Source organism: Meleagris gallopavo, chromosome 9 (genome assembly GCF_000146605.3).
Source record: "Meleagris gallopavo isolate NT-WF06-2002-E0010 breed Aviagen turkey brand Nicholas breeding stock chromosome 9, Turkey_5.1, whole genome shotgun sequence".
NCBI lineage: Eukaryota > Metazoa > Chordata > Aves > Galliformes > Phasianidae > Meleagris > Meleagris gallopavo.
This window is the reverse complement of record NC_015019.2, coordinates 8,208,026-8,227,938: the sequence shown is the minus strand read 5'-3', so window position 1 is coordinate 8,227,938 and position 19,913 is coordinate 8,208,026. Positions and strand designations below refer to the sequence as shown.

Sequence of the window (19,913 nt, the reverse complement as noted above, 5' to 3'; positions counted from 1 at the left end):
ATAAGAGAGCTTTACACATACAATACGTCTAATATACATATTATTTTAAAAGTTTTTTTGCACCTTCACTGATTATAACTTCAAAATTATTATCATGAGGTTTGAATTTTGCTGTTTTTAATTTTAGAGTAAATTTCTTCATAATTCCCATAACCAGAAAGTATAATTCCAAATAATTTTTTTTTTTTAATTTTATAACCCCTTTGATACTGACACTACAGAGACATGGATTTTTAAGATATTATTAATAAAATACAAGGCCCTAGTAAATACAAAATCCACATTTACAGAAGGTGCCTCCAATGTAGTACTGAGAAAACCAGCTGAACTGCAGAACTAGTTATCATTGCCTTTATAGCTGTAGAAAAAGTCTTTATGTTTTTGCCAAAAAAGGGGCATTGATTTACACTAATGATGTAAGAACTCTCATTACACAAGCGTGCCCACTGGTATCTCAGCACTGGATCCCCATGGGTCAGTCGGTGCTCCTCTAGCTGGAGTTTCACTGGTTGCTCCAGGGCACAATTTGGATCTCTTAAGAGTTGTGTATAATTTAATTATTTTTGTTCTTAATCAGAGAGGTCCTTGAATATCTTCATCACACAGAAAATAAAGTAGCCAGGAAATTTTGGCTCATCAGTCAATGAGGTGTGCATTAACCTAAGCTCCCTATGACTAAGCAGGCTGAGAGTAGACCAAACTTAACTGAATGAAAGTGTGTAAGAATCTTAACTTATGGAAGAATTTAAGAATCGGATTAAAAAAAGAGGGATGATGCTAAACTCTTGATTTAACACAGCATTTGTAAAACAGATGCTTGCTCAACAGGTTTATTTTATTTTATTTTTAACTTTGCCAACTATGGCTTTGAACGTTTTAGAGACAAAAATACACTTCTCTATATTGAAAAAGTATGAGCTGCCTACTTGGCACGTTTCAACTACCCCACAAATTTACTAACAGAAAGGACTTTCATAAAGGTTGTTATTAGCTTTTCTTATTTTGGAGACAACCTGTCCCCTTCTCCCAGCACTGAGATTTTTGAGATCCGCTGATAGGCTTTGATGGGCAATAGAGGTTTCAAAAATAAGAATATCAGCAGCTTGACAGAGGGAAAGCACCATCCCCTGCAGAAGGAGGGCTTGAGAGTGCAGGACAGCAGTTTCATTCAAGCAGGCAGGGGTTTTTGCTGGCCAGGGAGCCCATGTGGGCTGCTCCCCACTGCAGCTGCTGCAGCATGCTGATCCCAGCTCCTGTTAGAGTAAAGGATGAGGGAAACTGGTGCCAGATGTGCTGGTCTGCAAATGTAATGTGTATGTTGGACACATCTGTGAGAATCGAGGATTCCTTGTTTCATAAGGTACCTTTCTAGGTTTTCATCACATAGGAATTCTTTGCTTGAAACATAGCTGGAACAGTCAAAATCAGGTTCTGAAAGAAACTGCACTGACAGCTTCATAGTTTCACAGCCCAGCAAACACTGGCATGGAAAAACTCTGTTAACATGGTTCACATATTTGTGTTGAAAAAAACATTTATCTGTGGACACACACATCAAGGCAGAGACACAAAAAATTCCAAGTATTTTTCCACATAAATTCAGAATGACAAAATATCATCTACTAACACAAAGCAGAATAAAGAGAGCTAAATCTCATTTTTCTAGGTATTTAAGCTCGGTAACTGTCTAAATGAAAGGGCATTTTCACTCCTTGCTTTTAAGAAACCAAAATTTATAGCAGTATTGTAGGAGTCTTCAAGGTCAAAGGGTATATAGTCTGCTTGCTGCAATATAACCTGACATGATAAATCATGTACAAGCAACCAGCAGTGCTCCTATCATGAATTTGTAGAATGAGAAGAGAAAATTATTTTTACAAAATATTCATTAAATGATATAGCAATTTTCATTTTTTATGTGTTCTGTTTTACTGCTTTGTTTTTCCTTCACAATAAACAGTCTTTTTAAAAAAGCCTTTTCTCTCTCTTATCTCCCCTCCAACAAACATTATGCCATAGAGAAAAGACTGCTAATAGAGTAGTTTTAGAGAGAGTAGGTAATGGCTTTCTTTGGGACTATAGCAGTACCATATAAAAAGATTTTTCATGAAGTATGAAAGTAGAAGTGACACATATTCAGCCTTTTTTCATTGTTGTTATAAAAATACACACTCATAACATTCCTAAGGATGATGACAAAATCAGAGCTTTCAGAAACACCTTAATGCTGCTTGCTCTATATGAGCTTCACCTCAAGGAAGAAATAATTAGAGGTTTGAGAGGAAGGAAAAAAAAAAAAAGTTGAATTTGTTTAGTGCTAAATCCTGCAAATATATTAGGATGGTTGAAAGCTATAAAGAACCAACACCTCCACAGTACTGACAACATAACACTGGAGCACATAGGACAGAAGATCCTAATACAAGCCTATGCCATGATCCTATGCCAGTGTGGAAGTTGGAAGATATTTAAGTCTTATGTGTAAAATCTTTAGACCTTTGATGCAATCTTTTAGGGGCAGTAGAGACTAATAGAAGTGCAATAAATAATAATTCAAATAGGAAAAAAAGACGACAAATCCACTGAATTCCTACAAATAAAACAAGTCAAAGTAGCTAGGAATCACCCCACAAAGACAGGATTGGATGCAGATTACTAGAGGGAATTCTGTCATTTACAGTACTTACTGTCTTTTAGTCGCACTGCCAGAGTTGGCTTACAAGGTACTGCAGAATCACTGTTGTTTTTTTTCTCTCTTTGCAGCGGCCCTATAAAGGGGACCTACACCGGGTGAGAGGGAGCTTTTTCAAATGAAGAAAAGAGGTGGCTATGGCTTCACCTAAGGTGACAACACTAGGAGAAGTTCTAAGATCTGGTGTGAGAATGAATTGTGGACTGGCATTTTTTTCTTTTTTTTTTCCCTCACTATTATTTCAAATTTTCCAGTGGCATCATATCAGCACTTAATACTGCAATGTTATACTTCACATTCTTGTTCATTTATAAATCACTACTTTAATTTCTTCTTCATGGTGATCTTGCAGCGGATACAGATTACTTCTATTCATACTACTTGCTCAGTGAAATGAGGATAGATAGAACTGGAAAGAGTTATGAAGGTGGGAAAGAGAACAAATCTCAGTAGATCAACATGATCCATCCCGATTAAACAGGCTTTGCTATGGACATTATTAGGGGGCTGTGAGTATGGGGAATGGGCTGCCTATCCCTCCTCTGTGAAAGTTTATCTCCATTTGCTTCTTTTATTTCACTTTATGTATGTATTTAAAGAAATTTTCTAAATGCATAGAATTTTTAAAATGAAAAGCCTAACACTAACTGTAGCTGTGACCTGCTGCAAATGCTTGCAGGTAATCGCGAAAACTCTTCTTTTTGTTGATACTACCTGTTAAATTCCACAAGAAACAAAGTAAATGAAATATATCTTTCTTATTACTATTTCATAAGAAATCCAACAATAACAAAGTAATAATTTTTTCTATGCCTGTAAATTACTGTAAGTATCTACAAAGGATTTGTTCACTACCTTAGAGTCTGGGATTGAACTCCCTGATTAAAAGAAAGAGACTTACCATTTCTTTCAAGTGCTCTACCATTTTCAGGGAATACACACTTCTCTGCTTTATGATCTGGATGCAAATTTTGGCATACCTCTGCAAGACATACATGGAATCAATCGATGACAAGACTGTTCCATGTGAAATGGTAGGAACTTGTGGGCACCTGAACACAGGCCTATACAGAAGACTGCATACAATATCCCATGCACCAGATATGATCTGTAAGCCACTTGATGGGCCATCTAAATTTCAATAATACTTTAATTGAGTGCTCTTCTGTTATTACACTTCTAAAAAAAAAATCAGCACTGTCCATCAAATGTGTTTTTAATTTAGAGGCTTGAAGCTGATAAAAGTAGTTTGCTTTACAGATGTGATGACTGTGACTTGAGTGTTTTTGCATTATTATTATTGTTGTTACAACTGTTATTATTACTACTTTTCTCTGTTAGGAGACTTAGGATTAAACCCTTCATTTTCTTGTCAAAAAGAACTAAATTCCATTCCACTGTGTATATTTTATGATATCCACGGCCTTCTTCCTTGACACTCTTTCATCAAAATCCCATTGTCAGCTGGTGCATGTATCTTGCAGATCAGTAAACATTTCATTCATTCAGGACAACTCAGGACATTCACACAGACCATTTACTGCTACTGAGAAAGCCGTTTAAACAATTCAAAAGTTGGTAATTTTTATAACTATACAAAACAAAGATACTATCAAGCCTAATTCCAATATTTGTTTCACGACAAAGCTATTTATTACACAAAATCACTGATTCACTTGCAAATGATAACATGTAAACATGTAAGAAATACTTGCCATTTGTATTTGGACTATCGGTGATAATACTAGTATTAAAAAAGGAAACAAAGATTTAACTAAAGCAGTCCTTTCCCTTTATTTAAGGAAAGTCAGGAGTGAAGTATTTATGGGCTAACTGTATAGGCTCTGTACCTTATTGCATGTATCACTAACTCAGAACACCTGGACCACATCACCATCAGCCTTTCAAGTTGCAACATCAAATGCACTGCTTCTCCATTTGCTGGGCAAACTCTAGCAGGGTATCAGATTATAGATGGTAAAAGCTCTAATTTTTACACAACAATCTCGGTAGTGGTACTTTTTAACTGAGAAAACATTGCAAAACATTTTATATGAGGAAGCTTGAAAACATTATCCCAGTGAGGGATATATAAATGAAAATGAGATACTGCTTCTGGCCCAGAAAGCAAGCAAGTACCAGCACCATTGCACACTTGCTTTTTCTGTTCTTTTTAATTCTTTGAAACAAAAAGGCAGCTAGTATTATTTCTATTTCTTTTATTTCCTCAATATTCAAAGTCAAACTCACAATCATCATACATCTACGTGGCAGTCAGTGTGTAATAGATAAATCTAACAGCATTAATGACTAGCCTCAGAAGTTATTCTGAGAAGAAATCCTGCTCATACTGCACTCGTAATTTAATTTAAAATATATCATATGAAAATTAAATGCAGCTCTCAAACCTGCTGTTATTCTTCATTCCACATTTTTTTTTCCCCCCCTCTGGGTGTTATCATATTAATTACGGTAACTGTGGGCTGCCATTTGTAACTGCATGTCTTTTGCATCCAGTGAGCTAGAAATATCTCAGTCCTGTCCATTGTCCCAAAAGCTGACAGGGCACATTAAATATTATTTCGTGTTACTAAACACAGAAGTCTGCAGTAAATGCAGGCTGATATTACTCATGTAAACAGGCATAATCCTGTCTTCAAAGCTTAAATAATTTGTAAGGATCTATGGCTCTGGTAGAACTTACAAATGAAGGTGTTTTTACTGTCACGCCCATCCTTGACTCATCGTCATTGGCCCAAGAGCCCCGTGCCAAGACAAAACTCCACTGGGCCCTGCACAGCCTCAGCTGCTACTCAGATAGTGACCACCTCAACTAGAGCAGAGAAGTCCCAACTTCACTCAGAACTGCATGCGTCCCTTTCTCAGGGGCAGCAGCAACAGCAGTGCTGCTTCTAATTTTCCCAGAAGCCAGCACCAGGTGCTTTATTGTTCCCAAACATTTAATATACAGCAGTAACAGAGTGAATATTCAAGTTCTTCTGAAACAAAATACCTACTTGATATCACTGTTAAATTTCACAGAACTAGTACTGTTGCCATTTTTTTTATATTTTGTGCCTTTCACTGGCACAGCGTGACTTTCACCAAATAAATATTATTTAACATATAAACACATGCCCCAGATATAACATTAACAAATAAATATTGCTTATTCAAGTAATTAAAAAAATAGTCTTAAAAAAAACAACCCTAAGTACTAACCTTTAGCGATCAAAACACAGCATAGAAGTAGACTTGGTTGTATCTCTGTGGTTCCCCAAGACTGGGTAGTTTAAATTTAAAACAAAAAGCTGATTTCATTAATGGGCAGTTGGCTTATAGTCTAGGAACATACTGCTAACACAAGAGCAGTTGGCATGACAGAGCCCAGCCCAATGTCTGAGATCCCCACACTGCCTCTCAGTGGGGGTTGAAACTCTTTGATGGGGTTGAAACTCTTACTTTTGGATTAGAAGGCCTTGAAAAACAACGCTGGTGGTGATAATTGCAGGCAAGCTATTGATATGTTTGAAGCAGTAGTCCATAAATACAAATTGCACAATTGTACCTTTACTGCTATATTGTAGAGCTACGGCTCCATTGCAGATCTGCCTCTTTTGCACAGACCAAAACGTGCTGCTGTGGACATTGAGCTACCTTGCAAGTGCAATCTGGCTAAAGGTGAACTGCTGTTTGCTATACAGTTAATAGCAATGAAGGAAAATCCCATGAATCATTTCTGTTTTAAATCCAAAATAGAAATATAATGTTAATACAGAGGTTTCCAAACCATGGCTCAGCACTTATAGATAACAGAAAGGGAGCACAGACTAGCACGACCACATCTACAAAGGGATCTAAGAGGTTGCATCCCATTACTTGAAGTAATTAGGGGCAAATCTGGAAACTGCTATCTTCATAGAAATAGAAGCTGCTGCAGATTTTCAGCTTCTACATGTTTTTTGTTAGTTGTTAACCAAATTAGTCTGCAGCTACTGACTTCCAAGAGTAGCCATCTGGTTTACAGTGTGACCACAGTACATGGAAAACATAACCTTGGATTACAAGTACCAAGAGTCTTTGTTCACAATATAATTTCCTAAAGGAAAGAAAAAGCAACAAAATTTGGTGGTCATTGCAATTTTACAAGTTAAACCCATGCCCACTCACCTGGGAAGAATTTTAATACAGAAGCATTTTAAACATTAACACCTACATAATAGCCTACAGAATGTGCCTAATAAAGGCTGATTTACCACTGTATTTGATTAAACTGTATCTCCATCTGCAGAAGGTAATGGATTCTTAAATTACTAGGCATAATTATAGCCCACAAACCTCGCAGAGCAGTCCCTGTGCAATGAATAAGGTGCAGTTCCACCCCAACCCACTGCCTGAGCACCCTGAGCTGTAGAACAAATATTATCATGGTATCTCCAAAAAGGAACCGAAACCCTGTGAGTCAGCAAAATCCCACAACTACCCCCTTCCAAAGCTGCTATCTGAAGCTTAGCAAGGAACTCACACTTGTGCTGACCCCCTCTGCAAAGCAAACATCTCTCCTTACTACCACTCCTGAATCCCCTTCCTCCCAAAACAAGACAAAAAAAAAATAACACATCACTGGAGATAGCACTCCAAATCTGCACCAAGTTCATGTTGTGAAAGATATCAGGACAGGGGAAAAATCTTATTCTGTCAATGTTGCAGCCTTCTATACTACCTACACTCTGCTATCTTCAAGAGTTACTGATTTCCACATCTCACAAAAAATGTTAAAAGATCTTCTCCATTAAAATCAGGAAAATAAACCATGATTGTTGCTCTCTTTCATCAATTTAGTCAAGTTTTTTAGTAATAGTTACCAGTGCTAGCAACATACAGCTCTGCTACAAATTCAGACCTGACACACTGTACTAAACTCAGGGTTTCTCTATTAATGAGGCACAGAAACTGCTTTTTAAACAAAATCAGATTAGTATTCAGATTGTATTTTGATATCACATTTTCCAACTCTAGTTAAAACAAAGAAGGAAGGAAGAGATTTGAAGACTTGAATTTCACCCCTCATGCTGTAGTCAGTCTTCTAAAATGGACAAAGTGTGAAAAAAAGGGCTGTGAAATGTTTTCTTCTATGATAATGGGAGAAAGTTGTCCAATTTCCAATTTTGTTGTTGACTTTGCTGATAAGAAATCTGCTGTTAATGAAACCTTTGATGATAATTAATTTAGTAGGAAAAAAATTGATTTATTGTATTTTAATTTGATGCCAAAATTTACTCTATTTGCTGGTATTTTATATTAAATAAAAAAAAGTCTGTTTCCCTTGGAAAGCCCCCAGGCAATAGTTCTAAAGTCTACAGAAAGTAAAGAGAGGAAACGAAAAAGATTTGGCAGGACACTAATATAAAATAAAAAGAAAATCAAGAGGTTTGTGCCAAAAGATTTTAATAATAAATATCTATCAAATGTTTATTACTTTTAGAAATGCTGTGTTAACACATTATGGGAAAGCTTTGTGGGGAATGTAGCAGCACTTCTACGTAACTCCATAGCTGTGACAACTATAACTCAGACTGGTGTATTTGGTTCCCTAGCACTTCTGAAACATACCCCAGTATGGTCCCTGCTCTAAAAAAGCACAGGGACTGGCATCCATCCCACCTAGCTGTGGAGGAACCCTTGGTTCACTCACCAGCACTAAAACCACCCAGACAGATGCACTTCACATTATTCATCTGCAGAAAATGACCTATCCAAGGAGAGTTTGGTACACAGGTACACATCTCCAAACAAACAAAACATATTCCATTTTGTGGGGAAATGTACACAGAATACGTTTCTTCCAAGTAATCTGGTCAGTAACTTTTGCTAGTATCAGGATATTTTAGAAAAAAAAATAAAAAATAAAAAAAAATCCCCAAAAGATCTTGTAAGCAAAGATATAGAGAACATGACAAGTTGTTGTGTTGGAAATATTTTAGTTCAGGACTCAGTAGTTCATGTCAAGCATGTAGAAAAATTGGACTTCCATTTTTAACTACTTTTTTTTATATAGTACTATTATTATTTAACTCTTAACTCTGGAATAGGTTTTGTTTGTTTGTTTGTTTTTGTTGTTGTTTTTAAAGCAACAACAAAAATCCCACAACATAAAACAAACAACATCAGATAAAATCACACCAGAAAAAGTAGGTTAATAGGAAAGAAGAAATAACTAACCAGACTTTTTAGTTTACTTGTTTTTGTTTTCTCTAGGCCAAGTATTCCAGTACTATGACTGAGGAAACCTACAGCCAGAACACAAATTATGCAGGTAGTTAAACCCAGATTCTGACAGTTCTTAGACACATAATTCCTATGTCCAACACTGACCAGTGCTTGGAGGCTGGTGATGAACTCAGAGCCTGAGGAGCAGATGTAATGGCAGAGCACAATTTAGTGCCATGCCCATCACAGGCTGAAGGGAATTCCTGATGCTTGAGTTATGCTGAAACATTGCTCTAAGGACATTAGCTGTTGCTTGAGAATCCTCAGAAACCACATTTATTTCCCAAAATTATCTCATTAACTTGGAAAAAAATGCCATTACCTAATAGTTTTCATATTATATGTTTTAATGAATAATTAAAAAAATGGAAGTTACTGTAACAACTAACACATAATATGTTTTTTTTTTTTCCTAACACTCAGGCATCTTAAAGGAGAAACACACTCCTCATAAGTCACATATGCTCTATTATAAACTTTCAATTTTGCTCTAATAGATGGGAACGCTGAATTACAATAGAATAATTTATATATGAGAAAAACTGCAATTTCTTGTTCAATCCATGTTCTATTTGCCTTAGTAATTGATGCTAGATCATTTTGACAACAATATCCTCTAGCCTGTATGACTTCCGTATGTATTGCTGTAAAGCTGATATTGTTCCTTGTGCTAAGCCATGCTCATAAGAAGAGAATATAAAGGGTAGAAAATGTAACACATTTTCTATTAAATGAATGACCAGTCAAATACGTTGACCATGAAACACAGCTTGACATACATTTCACACAGTTCTGAATGATCATAGACATTTCTGTGTCCTTGGTTTGTGCTTGTGGACAGACCTTGTGCCACTTTGTGAAGCCCAATGACTTCCCTCTCTTTGTACTTTTCCAGAAAGAGAATGAGTGACTCCCAGTACAACATCACAAAACATCACTGTGTCATTTTTTCTAATGGACAAATGCAGCCACATTTTGCAAGGAAATTAAGAACTGGAATATGGAATGATTTGGTATCTAAGACTTCCTGCATTATTCACAACACTTGCAAGTTGACATCAGATCAGCTTTAGATAATGATAAAGCATCTGCAATTAACATCCTTTTCTGCAACTACACATCTTGAGGATATTTAAACAGTTTTCCCCACCAAGCAAAAATCTTTCATTTAAAATATGCATCATTAGAATATATCAGTTTTCTCTTTTTAAGGAGTTTTTGTGTATGTGTGGCAAGTATTCAACATGCCTACCCTCTCTGAAAATGCAAAGGCAATTCTAACTTTGTGTGAATCTGTCTTAAAACTGCTGCTGACTATATAATGAACAAGAGCTGATTAATGTCTAATGACACGTAACACAACACGCTACAGAAATGAGCCATGCCACTACAGCACCCCTGGGAAGCTGCATGTGCAAGGCACTGCCACGTCAATGCTGGCTCCATGTACCTCTGTCAAGTACCAAATTAATGTATTTAAAAATAGTAAGAGTTTTCAAGAGCAGACAACAGAAGTCAAAGCAAATAAGAGTTAAATCACTATTAACTGTGTATGTATTGAACCGATAAGTTTACTTCGGAAACAAAATATAATTATTGGCGTGAGTTCAATCCAGGAAACTCAGGGACATACGGATGCCCTTTGCTAATGCCAACACAGATAACAGAAAACTACCAGGAAAATTACCATCTAACTGAAAAAAGGCCCAAGGACATGATGGTTTTCCAAGTGATGTAAAAACACAGTGGTTGATCAACTCTAGCTCTAGTCTAGTTTAAAAAAAGCAAAGCACAGGCACATAAACCTTTTCAAGTAGGAAAAATACATGGACTATTTTAATATTAATACAGATAAATTGTATTTACCAAAATAATAATAGAGGAAAAAGAACTGCAACCTTGCATACTCTGATTAAAACTTAAAAAAAAAAAAGGAAAAAAAAGTGTGCCTTTAAGTTCAAAAATAGCATTTGTATCATTTCATTGTTAGACCAGAAATGAATGTAAGCATCGTTATACTCTGATGTTTGCTCTATGGATTCCATTCTTTGGTTTTTAGTGCAGCTCTTGCATGTGATCATAGTGTTGGTGACTTTTTAAGCTCTCAGACCATGTGGGGCTGCTCAATCACAGTTGCCAGCGTGTGCCAGCTCTGCTGGGAAGTCTTGGGAGGCCGCTTCACTGCTTGGGTATCAGAGCAGAAAACACCACTTCTAGTGTAATGGTCTACCTGCGAATAATTCAGTCTGAAAGTTAAGCTAACAGACTTGTTGGAGAGTAGTAAATCACTGTCAAACAATGAAAGACACATTGATGGTTATAACTCTTTTCTCTGTTGACACATCAATCTGTCTGTCTTCTGCCTCTGAAAAGAATCCATTACATTAATACGTTTCCACAGGCAAATTGAGAAATTCTGATTTTAATCTAATCAATCAGGAAGGTTATTTTTGTAAATATCAATTTTATCTTGTTTAAATTTCTTCTTATAAGAAATGAAATTTTAGTTTAAGAAATGAAACATTTAGAGCTAAGAAGAACTAAATATTAGAGCAGCTAAATTAGATTTTTTAAAAGTAATATTACTTCTGGAGAAGGTAACGTATAAAATAAAAGCGAAGCTGCTATCTTCCTCAAAACTATGAATATTCTAATTTTCAGGAATAAAGATGTTCCAGATACTTGTGAAAATTCAGAAGTCTTTTCTTATTCATTCATCAAACAGAATTAGTTGATAGTTGATTTTTCCAATCAGATACGTACTAATGCTCCAACAAATAAGTGACAGTTCTAAAAGCATAATTCTATTGAATCGAGGGAGCAGCTTCAGTAGCTCCAGGTGGAAATGAAAGTCAGGGCAAGCTGACAAACAGGTTCCTTGAACTCATCTCTAACACCAAACACGGTGCGTTTCACATAGGAGCTCTTTTTTTCAAGTTTACATCTACACGTTTGTAGTGATTTGGTTCCTGTAGCCCCAAGAACATGTGATGAATCTGACTTAAACCTGCAATAAGGTGTTTGAGCAAGCAAGACCAGAGCACATCACCCTACTGCTTGGTGGCAAGTAACCTTGCTCCTTGCAACCCCCAAACACTGTCACGAAGAGCTGGGAGCTATTTTATATGCTTGAAGTCAAGCTTTGCTATGCAAGATCTGTGGATGATCTCCTTAGCTCACTTTTTGTAAAATCATGAGTGATTTAAGAACATAATTGCTCAAGACCAACCAAGTCTTAAACGTTTTATAGAATTCAAGCATTTGCACCTTTTTTAGAGCAGCATGCTTCATTTCACCTTTAAAGTATAAGTTTCCTCTGGTATGGACAAAATCAAACCTAAAGCCACCTAAATGAGGTTCTTATTTCTCTTCAATTTTATTCATGATCTTCAGGCTTTCAAGCTAATAATGCTCTCTGAAGATCATTTTAGTGCCCAGTGAAGTGTAACTCCCTTTCTTTCTGGTTGAGAATTACAAAAAATACTCTTTAATTCAGCCCACATACTTAGAACTTAAAAATAAGAGTAATATAATTTTTGTATTTTTGTAGTGACAAGTAACAGCAGGGACAATCACAAACTAGCAAGAACATCCTTGCTAAAATCCTTGCTATTTTTCTCAATCGATCGGATAGCACAGGTACACTTTTGCCATGACTAAGCATGCACTTAAAGTGTGCCAAGGGAAGACAGCCTTAAATTATAGAATGCCAGATATGCAGAAATGAAAATGTCATACAGATATTATTCTCTAGGATTTTTTTTTTCCTCTGAAACATGAGAAAAATTTATCTACAAAAACAAACAAACAAACAAACAAAAAAACGACAACAAAAAAAACCAACATGATTTTTTGATTTTTCTCTGTATGCCAATATTGTGCTGGCACCTGTGTTAGAATTTTTATACACACGTGGAAGGCCACAGTGAAAATATATGGCAATTCTGCATGGAATAAATATGAATAACTGACTTGTACATCATTTATTGTTAGACTTTCCTGGGTATGAAAGTACTCATGATAGTCACACATGATTATTGGCAGATGAAATACCATCAGCTTTGAGGATCAAGCATGGCAAGAAGGTTATACTTGTTTGTACCACACGGTCTGGTTTTAACTCATTTACCTCAACATATACTTTTACCTTTGTGTAAATAGTCTTGCATTTTACCCTTCTATTTATTTTTTGGGGCGTGTCTTGCATCAGATATTTTTATATTACCACTCCATACAAAATGCCTGACCCGGACCTTACAGTGCCATTGCTTCCATAGTAGACAACTGAGACAGAGAATGCCTGTTTTTTTCTCCTCTAACCTAGAGATGCCCTGCCACTGGAATGCAATTTCCTCTTTCATCATCATTACTCCATAAAAACAGTAACAGCACTATGTCACGCAACATTTAAAACAAAACAAAAGAAAAAAGTACCAACAGACCAGTAATTACATTACTACCTAGATACAAAACAAGTGCAATTTCCCTGTATGGTTCAGAGGACACAAATGTAACTAATAACAAGAAAGAAGTTCAGAGCACACTTTGCCTGTGCTGCTATCCTCCGGACCTTGGCCAGCACCAGCCTGTGCCTGGGGATGAGGACTCAAGGAACTGAGTGGAGCAGGCCAGTTCTTCTCCAGAGCTCTGCTGGGGCTCACTTTGGAAAAGAAATCGAAACAGAGCAGAAAGTCTAAGAAACTGCTAAACTTCAGTCCATTGTCGAAAAGCTTAAACAAAAACAAAACAAAAAGTCTTGTAATTCTTTAACACTTCAATTCTTCAGTCAAAATTTTTATATTCCGATTTGGGTCAGTACAGCTCCTGCGTGGCAGGCACAGAGCAGGCTCTGTTTGCTGGCAAAGCACAGAAGCAGTAAATGCGTTCTGCTGCTAACTGAACTCCAGAAACAGTAAACAGTGAGGGACATTTAAGGAAACACCAAGGCAGCATTAATCAGCATGACAGGCAACAAGCCTAGCACATCAGCAGCTGTTTCCTTGGGACGTGCGGAGGAGTTAACCCTGCGAGGCTTTGTGTCTCCTGGGGAAGCCGTCCTGCAGGCCTGCGGGGCCAGCCATGGAGATGCCAGAGGAAACAGAAGGACTCCTCCTCAAAAGGAAACAACTGAAACTGACCCAGAGAAATGAAGTGAGCTCACCTGTCACGTCGCTCCAGGAATATATAGCCATGCTAACTAAACTAAAATAGATAATCAGGGTTGGGAGGGTGGACATACAAGGCTCTGTGCACTTCATTAACTGGAACTGCTGTGAAGTTAAGACAAAAGAAGTTATTACTTTTGCAGTATTTCCTAACAATTACTTAGGAATTTCCAACTCCCTGCAGCCTTAAAGAGAAGTGTAAAATAATCAAGTTAGTTTTCAGATATGCTAAGCCTTTTCAAATCAATGGCAAATAAGATGCACAACATCTCTAAAACACAAATAATTCATTCGGGATTCAAATAATACTTTTAAGTATGTGGGAGTAAGCATTCTTAAAATTCAAAATGTATCAGTAGCCAGTATTTCTATAAATTCAAAATTCTTTTGATAGGGGTTTTTGTTGGATATGTGATAGTTAAATACAAATATTTCCAGAAAGGATAATATATATTATACATGCAGTTTCTAGAGGATTTTGCAAATAATGCAAACTATCATATAAGCCAGAAAGAAATATCTTATTTCCTCAATTCATAGGAATTTTTCAATTGAGAGAGGAAAATGGACTACATATATAAATTCTTCACATGCTTTAATTAAGTCTTCTGTTTCCATTTAAATTAAGACTTGTTTCAGGAGACTTGTGTCTTCTGAAAACACAAATTTTAGTGTTTCAGTTCTGCAGATATGATTTAGCATTCAAAAAAGCACCTTTACAAACCAACTCATTCTGCTGCATTTTTTAACTTTTGTAAACAGATTGCAGAGAAGGAGCCAATGCAGATCTGGACATCTTGTATGTCATCAGGCACAGCTTTTGAGTTTTTTATTGCATAAGGGATGGATTTCTGACAACACATTTTAAAAATTGCTTCTTATCCAAAAAACGACAGGCAAGAAAATTACTCATGAAGAATAATATTTGTTCAAGAATTGTAGTCCCCCCACGTTCTTTGCAACGACTAAATAAGTTGGCTATGCATGTGGAACACCAAACGGATCAGGGGGACAAAAATCTACCCAGAACTGTACCCACAGTGTGTTTCCACAGTCTGTGGCTTCCACTCCAGCCCCAGTGCTTGTGAAGGACTGGAGGCATCTAAGCTTCCCAGAGCTGAACGACTGTATTCACCAGATTTGTTTGTCTAAGAGTAATGCCAGGCCTTGTGACCATAATGCAGGCAGTTGGAACTGGATGACTTTAAGATCCCTTCCAACCTAAGCCATTCTATGATTCTGTGCTAGCTATCGCTAGACAATACAACCTTACAAAAACCTACCAAATTTTACTCATTTTTTGGTAGTCCTAACAGCTGTATGGATTATGATAGTTATTCTAACTTTTTAATTTTAAAAAATATTCTTTCAACATTTTTAGGAAAAAACAATAATGTATGAGATTTTAATTTTTTTACTATTATTTTTAATATGAACGCTAGCTAATGAGCTGCAAGTGTTATGAAGAATTTGGTCAATGTTCATTATGGCAAAAAATGAACAGAGAAGTACATCATGGTTTTCTGTTATGGCACACTAAATACATTAAGTTTACAACTGACCTGAAGGAATGAGTGAAGAAGTAACATTGCTGTCACAGAACTATTTTAGCTAGCAACTCTACAAGGATCTACAGTTCCAGTGAAGATGTCAGTCTGCAGTAAAAGCACACACACTGTAACTCCTTTTCATTAAATACTGCTCCTACTACTAATTACAACCTTTCAGCTTCTACCTTTCATTTATAAACCTTGCTGCCTTTCTGTAGCATGTACAGATAGTGTAATATAGTTTCTGAAGAATATTCTGACTTCATCTTATCCATTTGCTTTTATATTGCCTTTAATCCATCCAACTATTTATGTCCAATGGCCAGAGACCTAGTCCCAGGCAAACCAGCAGTTCTCTCTGTTCTGATCTTTTGCACGTTTCCTGCTTTTCTCTCCTATTATCTCCCCTTTATATCATTTTGTGCTACTCCAGCATATTTCTTGTTCCATTTTAACTAGAGGTGCAGAGTCAAAAATATATCTCCTAGTTAAAAAATCATCATAATTTTTCAAATACAGTTAACCAGCAATAATCTAAATAGAACCTGAGTCATACAGTGAAAACATGACAGTTTCAATTCATGCACTGTATCTGTGATATCTATGCCAAGCAGAAGAATGAGCTGAACACAAAATAAACTTCTTGTTTTCCAGCAAATGCTACTTAGCCATAGTTCATATTAGCTGAGAAGATTAGGCCTATGAAATCTCAATTTTCTGAGTCCAAAGGGAAAAGTGGAAAACAGTACACAACAAAATAATAAAACCAGCTTGGTTTTACTTAAAACAAAAGTAACATTGTGTCAACGTCTTCTTCCAGTGATTGATGGAGTAATATGGAAGTACACCAAAATACCAGATCTGCTGTCATTTAGACAAACACATTGAATTCAAGTAAAGAAACAATTGTACAGAAAAAATACACTGACAAGGCAAGAACACAATGCAGTACAAAAAAGTATGAAGGTACTGAGATAGCAGTGGCATTCTGCTAGCTGCCCGACTAACCAGGAGCAAAGTGCTGACAGGCTCTGATCGTGCAGTGGAAAAATGCAGAAATCAACACTGAATCCCACAGAGCATTTCAGACCCTCTTTTTATGATTGTCTTGTTGATAAAGATGTACAAGCTTCCATGAACTAAGGACACATCCCAGGACACAGCTTTTGCACAGAGCACACAAACCAAGGCAAGCAGAATGCTGGGAGGGCCCTGAGGAGTGGTAGGGACAGGTATCACACCCATACTGCCCCATCTTGGTGCCCACCTGATGTTGGCAGGGGCAGGTATCATGATCGGGTCATCACATCTCAGGATGCCTAGCTCAAGTGCTGCAGAAATGTCCAAGGACTCAAGTGGAGTCTTTCAGTAAGAGAAGCCTTTAATAAAGTAGCTCTTAGGAACAGCTTGGAAAGCAACATGCATATGACCATGAAGAAACAGAGGAAACTGTTTTCAGTATTTTTAAAGACACTAAAAATAACTCATGAAATTAACAATACAGATCTCATCTATTATTAAAATCTCACAGACTTTTCAACTTCATTCACAATAATATGCCTTCTAATTTTTGTAGCTCATATACTAAAATGTGAAACTTTGGTTCAAAACTCCAGAAGCTATGTAAATGGATGTATGACTTCTTAAATGCTGCTATTAGAAACACCTGCATTAGTTACCACCTGGTCGAGCATGAGCAAACCTAGACAATGGTCATGGCTAAAGATGGCATGGCTGATTTGGTAATTGTGGGGACTCTACATTCTTGGAAACCATTCATACAATTTAATACAGTTTTCCATAATTTTGTATGCTATCACATTCGTATTTTATTCCTGCCAGGTCAAGAGAGTGTTTCAGCTTCTTCCTGATTAACTTCACGGTCAATGTTTGCTTAAACTCTAAAATGAGTATGGAATGCTGCCAGGCTACAGATCTTCCCGTCATACTGCAAGGTTCTTCAATAGTTTTGTTACTTCAGAGAAGAACATTTAACCTTGGAGGAATCAGGTCTGTGAAGAACACAGCAGAATCATAAACTCAGAGAAGTCTCCGGAAGAGAAAGGGAACAGTCCACTAACTCTATTTGACTTGACTGATAGCATGAGTTAGAAAAGAGTTATGAAGCAAAGCAGGCAAATTGGGAAGGAGATTCTGTTTTGAACAAAGGAAGAGAAGACACCATCTGTGAGAGGATGACAGTGAAAAGGATCTTGTGCTGAGGACCCTGGTTGTCAGACTCCCAAGTTAGCGTAAAGGTCACCTCTGAAAGATAGCATTTCAAAGGGCAAATATTATAAGGTCGCCCTCTCTGCTCCTGCAGCTGAATTAAGCCTCCAAGAGCTTGACTTTGAAGGATAGCACTCCAGAGTTTTGCCTGAACTGGCCTCTTCTCTTGCATCATTTTTCTATGTTAGGAGACAACACTTTATATATTTGCTTCAAGATCAGTAATGCAAAGAGCAAGATTACATACAACGATAAAGAACATAGCATTTGTCACGATGACTATCTACTACAGAATACTCGACCAAGAAAATGAGGTGGATGAGGGTTTTTTCCTGAGATATAGGTACAATCACCAATAATAGGAGCTTGCCAAAACAGATCTACAGATCTAAAGTACTTAGATGTGTTGTAAAAGAAAAAATAAAGCACAAATTGGCCTGTAAAATCTAAGAAAGCAGCAATGACAGTTTTTGCAACTGAATGAGATAGCTACAAGAAAGGCTTGTTTTGTTTGCAGAAAGAGACTTGCTGAGAATGGGAGGATATAAGGCTGGCTGTATGAGATGAGGAAGTTCGGACCCTCAAAAGAGGAAGAAAGAAAAATGGCGAAATTAAAACTGTGGATTTTAAGCATGTGATCATATGATGAATTTTCTAAATCTTAATTGATGTCACATAGAACAGAGAGGGACACAAAGTAGAAATGAGGTAAGATGGGGAAAGGAATATTGACACATGGGATTAAACTTGGAAGGGCATGTTCAAAATGCGATGCTAGTAGCAAGAAACATTGAAGTTATTAAAAAAAGAAAAAGAAGAATTTGTGCTGTAAGCACACTAAACAGTATCCTATGGCATTATCAACACAGGACAATGTGAAAGCTAAGTTTTACAACATTGCGTCCACCTTCACACAAATACCAGTCATGCAGGTGACTAACAGAAATATCAATAAGAGGTAAAACCTCAGAAAAGAGGAGAGAAATAACAGTTCAGAAACTACTCAATGAACTAGAGATTATCAAAGAACTGAGACCTGATAATCTGCCAGCTAGTTAAATGCTCAGAGAAATCTCAGGACAGTTATTGGACTTAGAGGACTGAAAAAGGACAAAGTACTGAAAAGCTGATAATCAACATGTATTGTCTGAGAACTATCAGCAAACAGAAATTGGAGCTGGGAATTGTAGTCAGATTCACTCTGCTACACAATTAAAGACATTATTTGTAAATACTGGTAATAAGGAAATGACAGTCAACCACTGTTACTTTGTCAAAAACAAAGTGAAGGAAATTCATTTTATATAGTGTGTCTTTACTGTATATTTATTGTATATGACATAAAAAAGAAACTGATAACAATTATTTGAAAGCTCTGACTTAAGAGACATGAATAATTTCTAAACAAGAAAAGGTCTTCAAAAATTAAATGCTATCTTAGGAAAAAGGAAATGCATTTGCTGAACAGTGGGGACACTGCTCAGTAGTGGTGGATGACAGACAATGGTGGAGGAGCCTTGGGGCAAACCTGTCCACCGGGGAAGACAGCACTGTGCAGAGACTTTTCATGGTCTTGAAAACAGTGTTGTGACTTTCACTTTATGACTGAGGACAATATGATTCTGGAAGTTCTTTAGCATAAATTTAAGTGAATTTCTACATTGAAAAGCAATAGAAGGACATCTAACTGTCCTCTTCCTCCAAAATATTTTTCCCACTTCTAGAGTCTCCTTTTGATACTGATCTGATTTCAAAATATTGTTAATATAATTTTTAATAATGCTGTAAATGAAAGCCAGGGACAGATCCTGGCCCAGCATAGTGTTTTCTGGTAAGCAAATCCATATTAAGTGAGCAGCAGATTTTATAAGAAGATCATACAGATTTACTCATCCTTCATTTCATCCCCAGGGGTCACAACCCTTCCCTACTCTAAATGCCCTCTGTATCTCTTAATTATTGCCTTATTTTTTTTCACACTATGATCAGAAATTCAACTCTGTACAT

The 19,913-nt window shown here is 36.7% G+C and overlaps 1 long non-coding RNA gene across 2 annotated transcripts in view; it reads right to left on the bottom strand.

Annotated features, from left to right (window-relative positions):
- Positions 1 to 3,572: 3,572 nt before the first annotated feature.
- Positions 3,573 to 19,913, bottom strand: part of LOC116216932 — a 67,542-nt gene continuing 51,201 nt past the window's right edge. The window contains exon 3 of one of the 2 annotated variants that reach the window (XR_004160650.1): positions 3,573 to 3,674. This is a non-coding gene — a long non-coding RNA (uncharacterized LOC116216932). Of the gene's footprint in view, positions 3,675 to 14,124; positions 14,233 to 19,913 lie in introns of those variants that run through there. The other variant, XR_004160652.1, reaches the window with a different exon arrangement.